Genomic DNA, 21,113 nt, shown 5'->3' with positions numbered 1-21,113 from the left:
CATTTTCTTCCTATTTTGGCTGTAATGAATTAAGCACCACCACCTCCCACTGTGTGTTTAATTACTGTACTGATTGCTTACTATGGATGCTACATGATGTGGAAAAAAACATAAAATTTCAAAGCAAAGCTCTTTGACCTCCCTGGGGATAGAGATTAAAAGCTATAAAAATATAAGAAAACATTTAAGTACATATAATTAGTGCCAGATGAGTGGTCTAGATAATTGCATAGCCCCTGTGGTCCCAAGTGAATGGGAACTATTCCTTATGCCAGCAAAAGCACTTCCCTGACCTGAGACCTTGACCTTTGGTCCTATGCTTGGAAGACACTTCCTTAGCACCAACTTTGTTCATCTTAAGCCTAACGTTCCTTTACCTTTCATTCTCTCTCTCTCTCCTCTTTTACCTCTCTCTCTCTCATTTTCTTTCATCCTATAGAGTTGGTTTTTGTTCCTTTCATAAAATTCTATACAATTTACCTTAATCGCTTTTGGAGCTTTCTCATGTCCTAACAACTAAACATGCATTTGCTTCTCAGACATTATTTTAAAAAGAATCTTTGTTTTATGGTAACAAAAGTGTGCATACTTTTCAATACAGAACTTTTAGAAAATGTTCATGTATAAGGAGATTATCCTTCTATAAGCATCTACCGGCTGCACCTCAGTGTCAGGCCATCCGTAAGATGGTGGATCAGAGAAGTGAAAAGATGCTCTGACCCCCAGGAGCTCATGGTCCAGGTAGATGGGAGATTCATGAGCTGACGTGGTGGAGAGAGTGATGGCTGATAGTGAAGCATTCTGGAATGAAGGAGAGCCTTGAAAGACAGATGGGAATTCATGAAAATATTATACCCCTCTTGGTTTACTGACCTGGACATTGACCAATATAATTTTTGAAGACAGTAAAGAGCTCTGTAACAAATTTACTTAACAATTACACTCCTAGAAACAGAAGGTGCATTTTGAATTTTAAATATGTGACAAAATAGTATCACATACTGTAGACAGCTTAGACGGCTTTCTTAAAAGTGATGGAGTTTTTAAAAATATATAAGCAGGTTCCAAAAATTTTGGATAACAGATGAGAGTTCTCTATTTGATTGTAAGGTACTCCAAAGTTATTTAAGCTCATAACTTTTATAGTTTGAAGTTAGATCTATCCACTATCTCATTCTCACAAATATCCCATGTTTCCCATTCAGAACAAAATACACAGCTGGATGTATTAGAGCATACTGAGTCACCTTAGGGTACAGAAAGAAAATAAAGAATTGCACCTTATATTTTATTGTTATCTCACTTTTTATTTACATTATATTTCATATTCTTGTAATATATCTTCTGTGTTAAATATTAAACAAATATATACGCCCATGTACTTATAAGCAGATATATGTGTCCTAGAGGAGCTCATCCAAAATTGTTAAGGTCTCTTTGTTAAGCTATGTTTGGTTGTAGCTAATAGAAAACCTGACTAAGAGTGACTTAGGCACAGTATACTTACTTATTTAACAAAAGTGTAGGTGGTCTTAGAGTCATAGAGCAGCCTAATAATTTCATTGAGGAATTTTTCTATCTTTCCATCTACATATTCGGCATGGTGCCTTACAATTGTAAATTTTCACCTCATGGTGGATTGAATTTACATTGCCCAATGTCTGTGATTTTAGGTGAGTATATGTATACTATATAGTGAAATGCTTGGGTAAATTCTAAGATTTTTATCACTAATTACAGCTTATTTACCTGCAGAAGGATTAAGTTCAACATTCTACTACTTTTTTTATTATATGAAGTTATTAAAATGTTTAATAATGTTTTCCTTTAATTCAGTCAAGTTATTTTTAGAGATAAGCAGGTGCATATTAAATTAATTTTGAGATTCTTTTGGCTATGGAAATAGATAACCTGAGTACATAGTAAGCCTGACATCTCTGCTCTCTTACCCTGGATGTTTATAGAGTCATTGACTTGAGTCTCTTATCCTTTGTAATATGCCAATAGATTATAATAGGATAGGGAAAGCAGTCGGTATAATGGGGTAGTAACCACTGGGATACTAGTTGTCAGATAGAAATGAATTGGTTGTAATTGCTTTGCCATTGTATTGCTCTTGGAGTTTGTAGCTTGTTAAAATGGCTGATTCTAAAAGAAGGATCTCTCTCTTTTTTTTTTTTTTTTTTTTTTGCTGTAGGTTATGTTAATGAAAAGCTATTCTTAAAGGAATGATCAGTGGATATCAATAAATAGAAAATAAGAAATTAAAGATAAACAACTAACTGATCATGAGTTAATATACTTCAGCAGTCAGAGTAGCAGTTAACTGTGTGGTGATTCATATTGAATTTTTTACTTGGAGCTTTTGAATTTTAAATATTTCCCATAGAAAGAAAAATTGATTCTATGTAACTATTTTTCACATACTATCCTGAATAATGAGTCTCCTCTGTAGAGATCTCCTGAAAACCAGAAAATGTGTCTGTTTTCCAGCGTCTTTATGTTGTGACAAATTAGCAGTCAGATATTTTAAAGTGGGAAAAATAAGTTCCCATTGTACAACTAAGAAAGAGGAGATTAAAAATGGATTTTTCAATGCTCACAGTATATGAGTAGTATATGAATGAGCATTTATGTGAATCTGAAGGCAATGTTTGTTTTTGCAATATTCATCAGTATTAAAATGAGTATACTAAAATGACATTAATGTGAAATTGTATCTAACATTTTGTTGTAAGATACACATTAACTTTCATATGATTGTAATTTATTTAATGATCATTACTTTCATCAGTGGCATTTAAACTGTTGGTGATGTTTGAGTGATCTGATTTATTAAAGACCTTTTTACTGAGCACCAGTTCTGGTTAAGGCTCAACCTTTGGCCTCAAGGAACTCAGACTAAAGAAACACATAAACATGAGCAAATGGTTACTTATAGCATTGAACATGGTGATGGGGCAATAAAAGCACTGGAGAGACAATGAGTAGATAATATAAGATCTGAAGGATTTCTGAGTGTCTTCCAGAAAAGAAAAATATGGTCTAGGATGAAGGAACAACGTGACAGCTCCTGGTATTTGAGGAAACAGAACAATAGTTAGAAATCAGGTTATGTGTTTTAGGGCACAAGAAGATGAAATTAAACAGGCAAAATTCCACATGGCCTATATCCTTCGTTTGTCTACTAAGTAATTTGAAGTTATTCCTCCGGGAATGGGCCCACTGAGGTGCTTTAGATATGGGAAAGACATAAATGCATTCCCTGTTAGGACAATCACTGTCCTCTTGGTTTAGATGATGAGCAGGAAGAGACTCACTGGGACCTCCCACTAGTAAGCTGGTATGATAGCCTGTGCTTTTGAACATTATCATTAATCTACATCTGTGAAAAGAAAATTAAAATAGCTTAAGTTCCAAATTATTTATTCATCTTTGACTTTTTAAATATATATTTTCTTGACTGTCCCAGTAGAATTGGTGCTAAACTTTAGTTGCTTAAAACGCTGAAACTAGAATGTCTACAAGTGATAACAGAGTCTGTGGTCAGTAGATACGTACACATATTTATGGTTAGTTTCATATTTGGGAATCAGATGTAGACATATAGCTTAATTTTAAAAATGTAAATTATTAATTTAAAAATACATGTTTAAGATAATGCTAAAAAGTAATGATAATTTGATCCAGTTAAACATTTAGCAGAAAAATTCTTCACATCTGAGATTCTGTTTTAAAATCTGGAACATTTGCATTTTAATTTCATAATAAAAGGAGAAAGTGAAAGAATAATTGGCTTGGCTATTAGCCAAATATAGCTGTAACTAAAAAACAGAAACAAACAAAACAAAAAAAGACAAAACCCCCACAGAAACTGACATTTGTTTCTACAACCAGTCACAATATACGTTGATCAGATGTTTAATGACATTTGGCAACAATAGATGGAAGGGAATGTTGTTTCACTCCCTAGTACCACATGTTTGTTAAAACTGAAATTAATGAAAGCAAAGTTGAGATGTTTGACTGCTGTATCATTCATCTTTTACTGTTAATGTACCCTCAAATGAGGCTTGTCTAGAGTGATTCCAATTGTTAAAATCTACTGGAGAAATAAGACAATTGAATACAGATTTTGTCTTAGTCAAGCTGCTATAACAATACCGTAGACTGGGTAACTTATAATACACAACAAAAATTTACTTCTCACACTTCTGGAGGCTGGGAATTCCAAGATCAAAGTGGCCACAGTTGCATTTTTTCATTACAGTCGAAGGTTTATGTCTCTTTTGAGTCCCCATAATCAGTGACCATGAGAAGGCCTCAGTACACAGATCCAAGCAAATGATAGGAGCTGGTGGTGTTAGAATGCACTCCTAAACGCACTCTCCATGTGCTTCCTTTGACAGATACGACGACATATTCCACAGAACGGTCCGAGCACTTTAAACCCTGCCGAGACAAGGACCTTGCATACTGTCTCAATGATGGCGAGTGCTTTGTGATCGAAACCCTGACCGGATCCCATAAACACTGTCGGTAAGCCACTGCGACCACTGGCACTAATGGCAGGCCCTCAGAGAGGCCTGGTAGTGGAATGGGGTGTTGAGCTTCGTGAATATACTACAGTATGATGCATATAGTCCAGCTGTTTGAATGGCGGAATTAAGAGGCTTGTTATGAAATGGGACAAGGCTGGTATTTGGTATTTGAGGAAGATAAAACTGAATTAAAGTTGATAAGATTTTAGTTTTACCTGACCAAGTAAAGGAAAATTTACTTCTATAACTACCAGTTTAATAGAAATAATTATTTGCTCACTTTAGAGGCCTATATTTTTGGTGCGAGTCTTAGCCACATATACTTGTACTCAGAAATAATTCCTTCTTTGGAACCTGTAGACTATGGCATGACAAAGCAAAGTGTACATCGAAAATCTAGCACCTCAATGTTTATTATGTACCAAACCCCAGACACTGTAACTGCCCAGAGAAAACTGCATCTTGTTTTGATTCTACCCTCATTTATTAATTTCAGTACATTGTTCTAACACCTCTGATGATGGAAACACTCGTCAGCAAGATGTTGTAAATGGAATCATAGTCCTGTTACAGTTTAGGTAGAGAACTACTTAGGGAAAATTCCCACTAGAGATCAGGAAGGTGTTCAATTGACTTTTAAAGACATAAGGCTATATAACTGCTAAAAATTAAAAAAAAAATGGAGGTAGTGTACATATAGATACTGCAGCTTTAAGGCTCCATAGAAGAATCAAATTAGCATCTTAAAAATATTTCCTACCAAGCTTTTATTTCCAGCACTATGTTGGTAATTTGTTTTTCTTTACAATTGTATATGCTTCAGTGATCATATATATTCACACCCCTTCCCTTCTCTTTATTTACTCTTCTCATATAACACAGGTATTAAATTAATTATTCTGAATCATGAAGCATGGAAAATTACGACTTTTTTTCTCTATTGCTATTATGAAACTTTATTTCATGTTGTTTTATTAAGAAGGCACAGAGAAATGCATCATATAGTTATGAACTTAGAACATGTTAGCAAATCCTGCCTGGCTCCATGGGAGAATGAGTTGCTACAGGGGGAAGAGCACAGGTTTGGAAAAGCTGATAAGTGATAATAGCAGATCTCCCTAAAAGTTACCACACATCCTGCATCAGGATAAACAACTATGATCTTTCCACCTTGACAGGGTGGATTTTCATGTGACTTAGGCAGTGCCATTACATTTACCCTGTTTATAATATTTACACCCCATTTCTGTTCTCCGTGAAACTGGGTTGGGGATGGAGAGGGGTGGGAATTATCCCTCACCCTATTACCTTTCTCTTGCTACATTTATTAGGTCAGTGCAGACACAAGTAGAAAGCACACAAGTGACTTGGAGACAGCCAAGGGAAAAGTTAAGAATGAGCTACTTTTACAAAGCATTAAGAGCTTCTATGCTCTTATGGATACTCAACCACATGTTACATTCACCTTTGCCACACTCATGGGATCATAATATGGAAGTGGGCAATGAAATCAATTAAGTTTCAGTTCCTAATCGATTGACGAAGGGATGAATCACAAATCTCACCTAGAACAGTGACATTCCTGATGGTATTTTACCCCAAGGAGGGATCAGATCAGGCCCCACCACAGTATGCCAGATAGTATGATTCATTTTTTTCCAAAACTGAGATGTTGAAAAGAATGAAGTAATTCTTATTCTTTCTCAACATTTTTTTTCTCATTGTATTATCTATTAGTTCATAGGCATATTAGCTTTCTAGGATTATTGTAACAAAGTACCACAAATTGAGTGGTTTAAACAACCGAAATATATCTTCTCACACTTATGGAGGCTAGAAGTCTCAGATCAAGATTGTTTCCTTGCTAGGGCCATGAGAGAAGGCTACTTTTGCAGGCCTCTCTACTTGGCTGTCTTTTTCCCTGTGTCTTCTCGTTTTCTTCACTCTGTACACGTCTCTATCCAAATTTCCTCTTATAAGGATATCAGCCATATTGGATTACGGTCCACTCCAATGAGCCTGTTTTAACTTAATCACCTTTATAAAGACCTTTTTCCAAATATGGTCCCAGTCTAAAGTAACTGAAGTTAGGAATTCAAGATATGAATTATTGGGGAGACACATCCAGTCTGTGACAGTGCATCTCAGGTCCAGAGAAAAATATCCTTTCCTTTTGTGTATATGTACGTTTCTAATTTTTTTAAACATATACAAGCAGAGATGTATCTATGGTTTAGCTGAAATGATGTACATGTATAATAATTTTGACCATCTATCTTCATATTTTTTTGCATATTTCATCACAGTCAACCTGTTATTTAACATTGAGTCACAACATAGCTAATCATGACAAAAGACCGGCCTAAGACAGAGTTGGAACTCGAGTAGGTTAATAGATGCCTATAAATCCCCTACTTGTGTGTGTGAATAAATCACACATTGCATGTGCCCACTATTCATCTCCCAGGCTTTGCTGTGAGTAAAAGGCTCATATTTGTTCCTGCATCAGCCACTTCGGAGGTTTCCAATGTAGTTATTAATAATGTGCCATTTTGTACAGCACTCTATTTAAGTAGTATGTTTCCTTCATTCTTCTCTATTTGACACATGTTTATTGAGTACTTCCTGTCACCAAGATATGTTGAATAAATACATACAGAAATGAATTTAGGAATTAAATGGCACTGCACCTTATAATGTACTTGGAGTAAGTGAAATAAAATACCTCAAGGTTAAGAAATAAAAGAAACAAGGCAAAGTATTTTCACATGACTGGCTTGTTACCAGGGGCATCTCTATGATACATTACTAACTGGCTTTTGTTTCCAGTTAAATGAAATGTAGCATATGGGAGCAGTGATATAAAGAGATATACAGGAATCTAGCTCGTCACATAGTTTACTTTTCACATGTCTCAAAAGATTAGACACTAAAATCCGAGAGAAATTTAGATTACATTTTCCAGTATTTTAAAAATAAATTGCAGTCCTGTGGTAAATCAAAAAAAATTTTTTCTATGCCATAAAAAATTGACTGTGATATAATACTTTTCTCTTTATCACATAAGAAAGAATAGAAGAAAAACAACCTAGATAATCCCTGATAGAGATCCTGAAAATGTATGCTCAAAAATATTAACAGTGGGAATCTTGGGATAAGGGAGGTATCGTGTTTTTCCATTGGTTATTACCTCACTCTTTGGTGTATTTTTCAGACCTTGTAAAAATCCATTTATAGGATGAATAATTAGAAATTATAGAGCAAAGTAAAGAAACTTTCAGAGGCATACAAAGATTCTAAAAATAACTTGACAGAGGGATTTTAAAAAACAAATAAATAGACAAATTTGCTGAATTTAAAATAAATTGTAAAGCCAATATCACTGGCTAACTGATTAGTGAAGAGAGAACCTGGAATGTAGTGGAACTTCATTTGGAATAAGGAGAGATTCATAAATAGAAGGAAAACTGAGATGCTGATCATTTCATAAATTTGGTTGACTATCAGGTAAAACAAATCAAAGTTGGATTTTTACTTCCTTCTCTAGGCCGAAAGTTCTTCTTAATGAATTTATAAGTTAAGATAATTAAGAAAAATCTTATGGAAAATAACATTTATTTATGACACCAATTGAAAGGATCTTTTGAGCTAGAAGAAATGGTAGGAAAAAATTAACAAATTGTCACAACATTGACACAACATTGTTTATTGATCTGAATATCATAAATCAGAAACAACATTGAAAGACAGGTAAACTATCAGCAAACTATACAACAAATATGGCGAAGAATTAATAATCTGAAGAGGCCACGTAGATGAATAAGAATAATAGTAAAATTAAACCTAAGTAGGAAAATGGGCAAAGGAGAGAACCATACTCTTCCCTTAAAAAAGAATGCAGATAAAGAATGAACATGAAAAATACTCAGCCTCACAAAGAAATTCAAATTATTTTCTTTGTTTGGCCATCATATTTAATGATTTATAAAAGCAAATACTCTGGCGAGGATGCAGTAGAAACATATTAACTATCCCAGGGAGTGTACATTATTAAACATCTTTGGCGGGTAATGTTTCAAAATCTTTATATTATTTCTAAGAACTTAGCCTACAGAGATGTATATGTAAATTTACTTGTAAGGATGTTCAACATAGGTTTATTTGCAATAGCAAAAAAAAAAAAAAAAAAAAAAAAAAAACCGAAAAAAAGAAAAATCCTGAATTTAAATCTCTGGATATTTCAAAATGTTTTAAGAACAATAAGATGTTCATTATATCAGGTTATATATGAAAATCACGTTATGAAATTGCAAAGTTGAACATACAATAGTGATCAAATTATGAAAAATAAATAAATTAAAAGGTTAATAGGATTTACAACTGTTTTCTTCTATCCTTATGAATTTCGTAAGATCTCTACATTTTACATATATTTTATTTATTAACGCCTGTTCAAGACATTTGACCCCTGCATCTCATATTTCCGTTAAGAAAAATAGTGTCTCTGTCTGTTAAATTAAGGTAATTATAATTCACTCTTATTAGGCTAAGAGAACTTTCAATTGAGCCCTTTCAGATTAAACAATACCAAGTCTATTTGAATGTGTATGCTTCTTCTTTTATTAATAATTCATTTATAATCTTTATGGTAATACTTTTCCATGGTAATTTCATGTGATTTGAAACATAAAAAAAAATTTGAATTAAATAATAGGAAGATACATCCTACAGAAATGAAACTGAGTTGAGCAAAAAATAACAAGTCACTGGAACCTCCTTAAATCAAAATATTCTGAATCAAAGCAGGATATTCTCTAGTATATTTTATGCCATTTCTAGAATTTTTTAAGAACGTGGGAAATGGTGCTATCTGTAATATATTTTAGTAGAGTGAAAAGGTAGCCATTGTAACTGAAAAGCTTGTAGGCATCTGAACAGGTCAAATGTGTTTAAAGGCCAAATTTAAGTTAAAAGGTTGTGTCTTCTGAATTGAAGTTCATTAAATGTTTCACCAGCCTTGCTGAAAAAATGGATTTTCATGACTTTGGAAAGGATAGCATTTGAGCTGAATTTGACCTGTAGTGATCATTTTGGATATCTATTAAGCAACTCACTTTAAGATGCTTAAATCACTTGAAATATGGAACTGCTAGAAAAAGAGGAAAGCGGTCCAATAGCAACCATTGCCCGAGGCAGTACTTTCATAAAAGGGCTGATGGTTTGTGCAGCAATCTGGGTAAAATGCTCAGAGGAGTTGGTAAGCTGGGGAAGCAATGGAGAAGGGAGAAGAGCCCCACAAGGAATTGACATCCTTATTGTGTCTTGTTCTGCCTGAGTAGGTTTTTAAAATCAAAGCTTTCATTTTTCAGAGAATTGGCTAGACACAAAATGACCATATTTCTGTGATATAGTATATAAAATTACAGGGCCATCCCTGCCAGTGCTTTGCCCTGTCACTTTGGAGGTCCATTATCTCTTCCACCCAGTGAGGGTCCTCTTTATCAAATGGTTCTCTAGTAAGTGCTCTGAGAGCAACAATTAATGCTTTTCTGTGGTTGAAGCAAGTCAGAATGGAAATTGAGTTTTGGCATATATCCCTGAACTCCATTGACCAGAGAGGATGACGGCTGAACTATCTAGAAGTTTGGGCCTAGTGGCAGAGTCCCTACAGAACGGAATTGAATAACAGGGTGAAGAGCCTTAAATCAATTTTCAGGTTCATCAGGTAAATGTTCCTGAGAATGTTTGCCACAGCCCAGACGTAATTTGAATAATTTTCAATAGCCACGTGCATAACAGGCGGTCTACTGATTGCATTTGACAAGAAGAAATGAGCCAAGTTATAACCATTTATCTCTTTCTTTTCATGGGATGAAGTTTGTCAAAATTGTCTCATTGGCTTAAAAAGTAAACAAAGAACAACACAATACAAAATTTCTCAACTCGATGACACTTTAGGCAGTGGTTTACCTCTTCTGATTTAACTTGTCTGCATTGGACTTGAGCTAGTATTCTTAAAGGTTTACTTAAATATCATGCAAAGGACTATAAAGGCATATTTAATTAAGAATAATGACACGTCTTTTAACTAATGCCAAAGATTTTTACCTTATTTTAATGTTTTCTGATTTGTTTGGCAGTTCTACTTGAGAATGAAATGGAGCTTCTTGAGGTGGTTGTTATAATTTAAGTTATTTGTTGTATGAAATAATTGTCATAAATTTGTTCTTTTAAAATAACTACCTTATAAGAGGTACGTGAGGTAAATGTGGGAGTTCAAAGTGCAAAGATCTGAGTTAACAGCTCAACTCAGCTTTGTACTGACTGTGTAAATTTTCTCACAAGTCATTTAACCAGAACTTTCAGTTCTCCATTTAAAAAAAATATATCTGCCCCAAAAGGTTGATGCAAGAATTGAAAGCAGAAACATACAAAACTCCAAATGCACAGTAGATATTATGTATGTGGTGGTTGTTTCTTTCCTCTTCCTCTCTTCAGCTTATATTACAACTAAGCAAAAGTATGTTTGCTGGAATCCTGTGAGAAAAATCGAGTGGGTATCATCTGCCTACTTAATTAAGAGGAACTCAGGTTTAAAAGGGGGAGACAATTCCTGCCAAGATTCTTGTGTATATTTTGAGGGCTCAGGCTTCTTACTGCCAATTTGATAGTCTGACATATTAGCAACTTACTATTATTTCTCCAATTCAGCAATGAATTCATATTTTCTAATATTTTCTTATTGCTGTCTCTATAGCTTTAAGAGAAAAAATATGTTTTGCCTTCTCTACTTCATCATTGTAGCTTATTATAATTGTATTAATCGTTCACTTTTGAACGGGCTGGTTAGAGTTCCACTAATGAGCAGACTGACAGATTACACACATTCTCTCTGACTTAGCTCTCTTATCTGTTAAATGAGGAAAATAATATCATTATACTACAGGATCATTGTGAGGATTGATATAGGTAAAGAACACCTGTCTGGTATAAACAGATAGTGAATTTAGTGGAGTAAATGGAGTGTAATATGGTTAAGGTGCATGTGTTGCTATTTTATCTGGACAGCTTGGAAATAAAACATTTAAATTAAGTGATATATACACACGATTATATATATGTGATTATATTTAATTAAAATATACATTTCTAGTTCTCCAACATATTAAAATCTGAGTGACCATATAGTTATCAAAATTCCAAAATGTTTAAGATGCAGTGAGCAGTTCGAATAATTTCTTCTTTAAAATAACATAAACCAGGAACACCCCCAGCGAAATAGGATTTATGGTTTCCCTAATTGTAATGCAGATGAAACTTAAATTTATAGAAAAGCATACCACTGTATGTTATGTGTTTTTCTTAATACAAATTTCACAAGATTGTAGAATCTCTGTGTTTTTATCCCCACTTTTTTCAAATCACCTGAGAGTTCCCTGAGTCATTAAATATAAAAAGGGTCTGGATGAGAAGGCAGAACAAGGGGTCCCCCAGATCTCAGTGTTTCTCCACTGCATCCCATATCTGTGGATGTACACATCAACATCGAATTAGTGTTCTACTTAGTTACATATATACCTAGCTATTATTTGTGAAAACTAAGAATGAGACAAGAGGACCAAGCTCAACTTGTGTTATTGAAACTGAAGGTAGTATTTCTGAATTTCACCTTGGACTGCATCTTTACAATTTTTTTTTTTTTAATGATCACAGTTATTTCAGTGGTTTTATGAATATCGGGAAAATGGTAAGCTTGAAGTAAAATTAGTCCTATGCACACACATGTGCACACACATATACGGTATATTTATTAGGTATCCAGAATCATGCAGGGCACTGAGGTTCAAGGGTAAACAAACAAAAAAAGGCTCTTTCCTTCATAAAACTTGCCGATAGTTGGAACAAGAGAAGTCAACACAATCTAGTATGATAGGATTTCATGATGGGCAAACACTGACAGTCACTGAGCTCCAAAACCCATACTTGGTATAGCAGGGAAATCCTTACCAAACTGGTAAACTTAGAGGAAATGTCTTCATCTAGTGTATTTACATATAAAACCTAATGCACACTTTAAAAAATAAGAAATTAAGAATAAAATTAAAAAAGTGAAAGCCTTAAATATGGTCTGAGGAATATGTTATTTAGAGATGCATGTCATATGTGAATGATAATAGAATGTGTTTATAGATACATATGTCATATGTGAGTTGTATAGAATGCATGTTTAGTCCTACGTACACAAAAAAAATGTCAAGTATATACATTGTTTCCATCATTTTGCCAATGTTTATTAAGCATATTCAAATATTCCAGGTCCAATGAAAGGTGGTAGAGATATAATTATAATTGATCTCAGAAAAACTTGTAAGAGAGGGATTGAGATGGGCATTTTCTAGTTCTATTTAATGTGACGAGCCCTGTGATTTATATCATCCATTCTATATGATCTATATGTGCATAGCACATATCTATATAAAAGACTGCAGAAACCAATGGTCTTGAAGCCAGCAAAAGTTTGTCTCTTGTGTCCAGATGGTTCTCAAAAACATAGCAGAACATGATTACATTTTTCATTCTATTCTCTTCAACTCTGAAGTTTTATGAAGCGACAAGAAGAATGGTTTTCCAAACCTATAAGTGTCACATTGATTAAATTAAGAGATCAAGATTCATTTTTTTTCAAAAATTATGATTTTTATCTACATATATGGAGTATTTACAAAGACATTTAATAGCTAAAATCTAAAATTAATGTATTAACATCTTAAGTATAAGAAATGATTTTCCAGGACTAAAATTTTCCTAACAAATTAAATATATCCATTAAAGGGCACCTTGATCATCAGTCATTGTTGAATTACTCAGGGAGAATATAAGGAAGCAACATTTAGAGATACTTATTGGTATGTTCAAGTAAACTGCCCTACATTTTCCCAAATAAAACATATTTCTTTTCTCTAGCAGAGCTACTGTGAGGTTCATAGGAGATCAAAGTAAGATGACCACATATAGTTTACCTTATAATGGCTCAGGTAGCATTCTGGTGTTTTGGCTTATACAGTGACATGTACATACAGCAGAAGCCAAAGAAGGAAATATTGTAATAATTCCTAAAACAAGGTGGCTTTTTAATTTCTCAAAGACTATGTACTGATTTAAACACATCAGAAATGAAATTAAAGCTAACAGCAGGGATAGGAGTTGTTTCAACAGAAGATTTAATTAAATAAAACAGATTCCAGGCTTTGGGGCAGAAGATGCTCCAAGATGGCGGTGTGGAGAGACTGAAAGGATGCCAGACTGCATGCCCTCAGCCTGGCCTCCTTGGAGTCCTTTGACAACAGCGATGCCAATGACCTTATGCCCCTGGATGGCAGATATTCAATTAGGAATTCTCAGCTTTGAGCCTCAGGAGGGAGGGGTGTGTGTGTCAATGGGTGGTTTCACTGCTGGAGGAAAACTGTTCTTCAGGAGTTTTAAAACAGAGGCTAATAATAGGATATTGGAGAGTGAAAAATACTAGGTTGGAAAGAATTGGCAGAAAGGATAAGCTAATAAAGCATCTACTTTAAATAAGCTCATAATTCTACTACAGTTTGGGGTATTCTCCTGAGCTAATTTACAGCCGCAGTTGAAGTCACATGGAAGCCTTACTCTCTGAAACAAGGTTTTATTTCAGTGCTCTGGAAAGCTCTTTCCATTCTGCCTGGTTAGCATATATGAAAGAAATAATGATTATTTTAATGATATTAAATAGCAGCTTTGATCTCTTTCCTCCACAAGCTAACCAAAACACTATCTGGGTGTATGAAATGATTCATTTGTGAGTAAAACTTCTGTTTCTATTATAATATTCTCGTTCACCTACATGATTCTCCCACCAGGCTGTGAGTTCATCTTTGCTTCTAGAAGCTGCCACCTACTCGGTAAAGATAAATTTTATAAATAGAAAGAAGCCTAGATAATATCTACCTCCTGCATTTTTCAGAGGACAAAACCGAAGTGTTAAATGGAAGACAAAAAGTGCTAATAGCCATCTTCTATTTCACATCTATTAAGCACAAGGCAGAAGTTTCGATTCTTTATACACTGCTTCATGATTGCCTACCTGTCCTCCTATTAAATCTGCAAAGGAATATTGTGTCCCCATTTGATGTCAAGAAAGAAGAAACTACAAGAGGGAAGGTAGCTTCTTTAAGAGTGTCAAGCAGCATGACTGAACACCAATCTCAGTTCTGTTTGACTTTCAAGCTCTTGATCTTCCAACCTTGTCAAATTTACTTTATAGTAAGAATCACTGAGGGTGATAGTTAAAAATATAGATTCACAGGTCCCTCCTCCGAAGCTTCTGATATAGGTTTTGAGATGGCACCCAAGACCCATACAATTAGGTGATTTCATTATTGAGACCAATTTGGGAAGTAGTGAATGAGACAGTGATTCTCAGATGTTAATGAGTGGATGAGTCTTCTGGAGATTTTGTTCAACTGAAGATTCATGTACAGTAGGTCTGGGGTAAGGCCTAAGATTGTGTATTTCTAACAGTGTCCCAGATGATGCCCATGCTGCTGGCCCATGACCCATGCTTAGAGCAGTTAGGAACTAAATCATGCTGCCCAGCACACAATGAAACCCCTATCCCCATACGAGAGGTGTTTTGTTTTGTTTTGCTTTGTTTTCACAATTCTGCTGCTAGGATGCATCCTCTACCCATATGCAGCTCAATAATTATGTCTGAGAAAGATTTTCTGCACATACTTGAGAATACATTTGTGAAGCTTCTGGAAACACTTATTTTTCTCTACTAGTTACCTTAGTAGTTCACAAATCTGGCAAATAAGAATTTCTGGTACATGCAACATGGTCCTATGCCCATTTCATCCACAACAGTTTTATAAGCCAAATGTCTCATCAGGTTTCTGTTATATTAGGGAGCTATTATATACCATACTTGCTCTTCATAGGTTCAGGCTGGACAATTAATATTCTCCCTGAGGAGCAGAACTTTCAAGGTGGTGGAAAATGTTCTCTGTAACATTCAGAGAAATGGATACAGCACTTGCTAAATGTTGTCAATAATCACATCTTCCTGGAAATTTTGTTCATCCAAGAAAACTCATCTGAGTTTTTTTTTTTTTAATTGTTCTCAAATAAGAAAGCCAGCATGTGTAAAGATGACTGAATGCTAAGCAAATTTTGCAATGGAAGACTTTTTCAAAAGGACAACTCTGATTTATCAAAAATGATGATGTTCTAAATCTATGCTTTGTTGCTTCCTAGCTGTGTGACATTTGGTAATATCTTAGCTCTTGTGGACCTGAATTTCATTGTGAAACAGCATGATTGGAGATAATTCTTTAGGTAACTTCCAATTTTAAAATTGGGTGAAGAAACTGAGTGATCTCTTGCATTTTTCACCTGTGTCAGTAAATACTGTTTTACTGCATTTCCAACAAAGAAGAGCAGAAGGATTTCAAAAAGAGCAACCATTTCCAGGAGAAAATATATCTGTGCTGTCTTTTGAAATACAAAAGATAAAATGCTAACTTAAGAAGAGCATGACTGTCATAGAAAAGGCATGAGGCAAATCTATTACTTGTCCATGCCAATGCTTTAAGATTGGCACATTCATGTACCCACCTAAAGAATGTTTTTTTGATTGTTTGTTTTTTAATTCAGATTCTGATTCAATAGGCCTACTGTGAGGCAGAAATTCTGCATTTTAAAAATGCCTTTGGGGGCCATGATGCTGCTGATTGTGGACATGGCTTTGGGTAGAAAAGGCTCTATGCCCATGTTCTTTAACCTTAACTGCATCACCTAGGGAAATTCAACATTTGGATGTCCAGGCTATACACAGAATGAACAAATTTGGATCTCTGGAAGTGGGGGTTAGACATATATATTTTTAAAGCTTCTCAGGTCATTTCAATGGGCAGCTAATGCTGAAAATCACTGGTCTATACTGCTTCCATAAGTCTTCTTTGCCTCCCAGCTCTCTGATAACTTTGGCCTTTGTTATATCAATACACACACACACACACACACACACACACACACACACACACACACGTATAACAATGCTAGTGGAATTCAAAAAAGGTATTTTACATTCACTTCTACCATACCAGTAGATCAAATTGACTATGCCAAGAGGTAATGATGTTCATCTGACAGTCTTTTCCAGGCTGTGCCTACATACTTAGAGAATTCTTTGGTAGTTTCTGTTAAGCGGGCCAGCTTTGTATTCTGCTCCCTGTAACCTAGTACCACCAACACTTATAGACATATTTCCATACAGCTACATGGGACTCCACAATTATCACTTTAAATTTACTTATTATTGTACTAGGCACGGAACTCATATTTAGCAAAATATTCCATGGCTGTGTGTATAGAAGTTTTTTAATTGTCCTCCCTCTTCCCCTCTCATTTTCTCTCTCTTTTCATTTTTTCCTCTTCAATCCGCATTGATTGAGCACTCTTTGTCAAGCCTATGCTAGATGATTAACTGACATTTGTGCACAAATGGAGTACTTCTTTGGAATTGAAACCCAGAAATGAAATTGCTTGGCCCAAGGATATGAATATTGTCACTGCTTTTGAACCAGAAATATCTTGCCTACATTGGGTATTTATACTTCTATTTACTAATTTAATATATATTAGCTTGCCTCTCATTATTATTTAATATCCACATCTTTGATTAATGAACAGTTAACATTCCTTATATGAATATATAATAAAATTTTATTTTTACTAAACAGGTAAATTTTTGATGGTAAGAGAGAAAACCAATAAGGAGTATTAAGCAAGTGAATAATATGTTCATCTTATGCATATATTATGTATTTTGATCCATAGAAGCTGCAGTTCAGTCTCTGTATATAGGCAGGCACAATAAATTGCCTTGTAGCAAACATTATTTTATTTAAGCAGACCTTCTTAGTTTTGCAAATATGAGACAGGCATGTAACCTTCAGTCCAGGAGGTTGAGGGTAAATGGTTTGTTTTTGTTTGTGTTTCGTGTGTGTGTGTGTGCGCGCGTGCGCACACACACACACACACGTGTATTTATTAGCCTGCTCCTCCCACAGAACCCCTGGGATACAGAATTCCAGAAAAGAAAAAAAAGGCATATAATAAGGAGCTCAAGACCTTTTAGGAGATAAGAGATCTAGAATCCATATCATGGTTCTCCAAATTCAATGTGAAGGGAACTTGTCTAGGAAAAACAGAGTAATTTGATAAAGATTTGCAGTAGGAAGGAGCGCCAGGAGCTCCAAAGGTGAGCTTAAAAGGAGGAGGCAGAGAGTCCTTGTGAACCAGACTCGAATGACAGCCTAGAAACTGAGCAGATTTTGTATTGTCATAGTGGAGGTGGAACATTCTATCCTGGCTTCTTACTTTGGGCTTTTGAGTGGGAATTTTAAAAAGTCTTATAATTCTAGGAAGCAGAGAAACTAACCCCACTCTCCATCCTCCACTAGGTGGGGATTTCTGTAAACAAATCGTACACATTTTTATGGATTAGGATCCTTTTGAAGGGTTACCATTTTCCTCAATGCCACCTTGTGGCAGAGATTACAATGACACTTGTAGCTGACAATTTGACCGTCTTTTTCTTCCACCAGGTATCTGAACTAAGAAGTAAAAAATCTCTAAAATTTGGACATGCAAATGAAAGGGAAATCTTAGGCTTTCAGCCACTAATGGTAGTTGGGGGCTTAAGAACTTTCTTGAACTGTTTATGGCAGACTATTTTTTTTTGTTGTTGTTTTTCTTGTTTGTTCAGAAAGGTCACTTTAGTTACAAGGGAGAGAACAAATGAAAGGAGGAGTTCCTACCTGAATATTAAACCTCTTGTACCCAACCCAACATCAACCTGGAGGAACTATAGAGAAAAGGCATCAACACAGGGAAAACATTGTGGGGAATCCTTGTGAAAAAGTGTGGGAGGAGATCGAGTGGGTTTTGAACTTTTCAGCATGTGCAATCCAAAGCCTAGCTAGAGTAAGAGACAGCAGGTGTGGTCCTGGGAATAACATGGGAAAGGAGCTGTTGAAATTTTGCTCTGGCTTTCCTCCATCTATAACCTGGTGTACTGGTATTCACATCAGGGTGGCTCAAACTACAAGGCTGAGGCCACCAATATGGTCTGGATGGGGAGCAGTAGGAACATGGGGAAATACTAATTAGACTCAGGTAATCATTTCCCCATTGTTCTTTCTCCAAACTACCAAAAATGATGGGTTACACTGAAAGGAGTGGCTCTTCCTCTAAGGATGCTTCCCTTGACCGCCCCCCCCCCCCCCACAGGAAGTGAGGAGGAATCCTGGACCTGAGGAATGGTTTATTAAAGTGGGTCCACATTAAATGTGGTTTCCTGGCACCTGGAACTCTTACTTCAAGCTCACCCATCTCTATTTTACTCTTAGAAGTCTGCAAGTATGAGAAAGTTGAGCCTTGCTGCCTTCTTTATATTCATTGTCTGAAAAATTAGCTAACATCCTTGGGGTGAAATGAGCTTTACATACCAAAACAGTAACAGAAAAACAACGCTATTAGAAAAGAATTAAAGAAAGCCTTTAATCTAGGGGTCACCAATCCCCCTGGCCATGGACCAGTACTGGTCTTTGGCCTGTTAGGAACTGGGCTGCACAGCAGGAGAGCCTCAGGTGAGATAGTAAAGCTTCAATGTGTTTGCAGCCACTCCCCAGTGCTAGCATCACCGCCTCAGCTTCACCTCAAATCAACGGGCATTAGGTTCTCTCATAGGAGTACCAGTCCCTAGTGCTGCTATAGACCCAAGAAAAAGAGGCTTAGGCAATGATTGATAGAAGTATTGACAGTGAGGATTTAAATAGGAAATGCTAGAGAGATTTGCAGGAGGTAAATCACAAGATTTCTTTGCTAATGAAGAAGGAAAGGTAAGAGGGAAAGAGAAGATTCAAAGGGATTGCCAAATTTGTTTTGGGCAGCTAGGCAATATCATTCACTAAGCTAGCAAAAAAAAAAAAATGAAAACAAAAATTACATCACTCCATTTACTAGCTTTAAGAATAGGAAAATTCATTTAACTTTTTTTTATTCAGTTTTCTTATCTGTAAAATGCATATGATAACAACAGTACCTGCTTCGTAAAGGATTATACTTGAACTACCAAGCCAGAACACATGGTCATTTCATATATCAAAAAAGTGATAAAACAGCAAAGTCATTATTGAAGAATATCTTCCTTTCTTGTGTTAATGTGCTCCCTATCACAAGTATTTGTGTGCTTGTATAAATATATTACCTATCTCTTAGGTATGGTTTATATCATCTTCCTTTGTGTATGCTATTTCACATTGCTTTAATTGCTTTACTTTTGAGTGGGTTTTAATTCCATTGTTTTACTTTATCCAAATATGCTCTGATATCTTTAAATTAAAAAAAACATTTTATTAAGTTTTACATTTGTTTTATTTATATTTTATGGAAATATAAACTTTATTATATTTATAGAATACGGATTAAAATTTTTTAAAAAATTGCAGTGACAATCTGTAGGGGTTAGCACTATTAATATTTTTGCATATAGTCTTCTAGTCTTGGCTACAAATTTCATCTTTATATTTAATTTTCTTCTCCACACATATGGTATTTCTTTGCTTTTATTCAACCGTTCCTAAAACACTTCCCTTCATAGTTAGTAGATTTCTATATGCCCTCATCCATGGACCATATCAATTATTTTACCTTGTACCTTTTTATTGCTTAACTAATATAAGATATCCCTTCTACTGGCTTTTTATAATGATATAATAAAGGTGCTTATTTTTATACTTTTATGCTGATATACTTTATTAACTAAACATTCTGTTAGGTCTCATTTGAGTTGCCTTTTGAAGCCTTGTAATCATGCAATAGGAATATAATGCATCTTTTATTTTATAGACTTCTGTAAAGTTTTATTTGGTTTTCATATACTATTGTATTGATCCAGCAGTCCAAATCAGTATTAAATAAGATAAAACTTATTAAAGGTATCTTTATTTTATGTCATGTTCTAAAGATTTTTTCTAACATTTTCAATATATTCTTTTATTTGGTATAGATAAAAATATTATGCATAAACCTTTTATCAAAATGCAGCTAATGGAATGCTTTATCCTCATTAAGCTATTCATATGGTGTATTAAATTAATAGTTTTACCAGTATAGAAATATACTCGTATTCATAGGATAAACTTAATCCTATTGTTTAAAATCAACCACTAATAATGTACTTAAGATTTTAATTTAATATTCATTAGTAAAATTGGCCTGGCTTAATTTTTTATTAAATCTCTTTTATATTAGATATTAGTTTTACTTTTATTTCACAGACTAACTTTAAAAAGCTCCATTTATTCCCCAAATTTCAGAGCAATTTGCGTAACAGCTGTATTAAGGTTGCTTTATATTTTAAGTGAATTTACCCATAAATGAATCTCCCAGGACCCTTTATAGTAGGATAGTTTTTTTGACAATTTACCTAGTCATTTGTCTTTTTTATAACTCAGACCATTATTACCCATTTATTTC

General features: G+C 34.8%; 1 non-coding gene across 1 annotated transcript in view; it reads left to right on the top strand.

Annotated features, from left to right (window-relative positions):
* Nucleotides 1-21,113, top strand: part of LOC107498386 — a 973,375-nt gene that overhangs the window by 425,160 nt on the left and 527,102 nt on the right. The window contains exon 2 of the transcript XR_004951414.1: nt 4,410-4,539. This is a non-coding gene — a transcript (uncharacterized LOC107498386). The remainder of the gene's footprint in view (nt 1-4,409; nt 4,540-21,113) is intronic.

The sequence above is a fragment of the Rousettus aegyptiacus genome, unplaced genomic scaffold, assembly GCF_014176215.1.
Source record: "Rousettus aegyptiacus isolate mRouAeg1 unplaced genomic scaffold, mRouAeg1.p scaffold_m13_p_6, whole genome shotgun sequence".
Classification (NCBI taxonomy): Eukaryota; Metazoa; Chordata; class Mammalia; order Chiroptera; family Pteropodidae; genus Rousettus; species Rousettus aegyptiacus.
The sequence above is the reverse complement of the archived record's forward strand: the minus strand, read 5'-3'. Positions and strand labels throughout refer to the sequence as shown.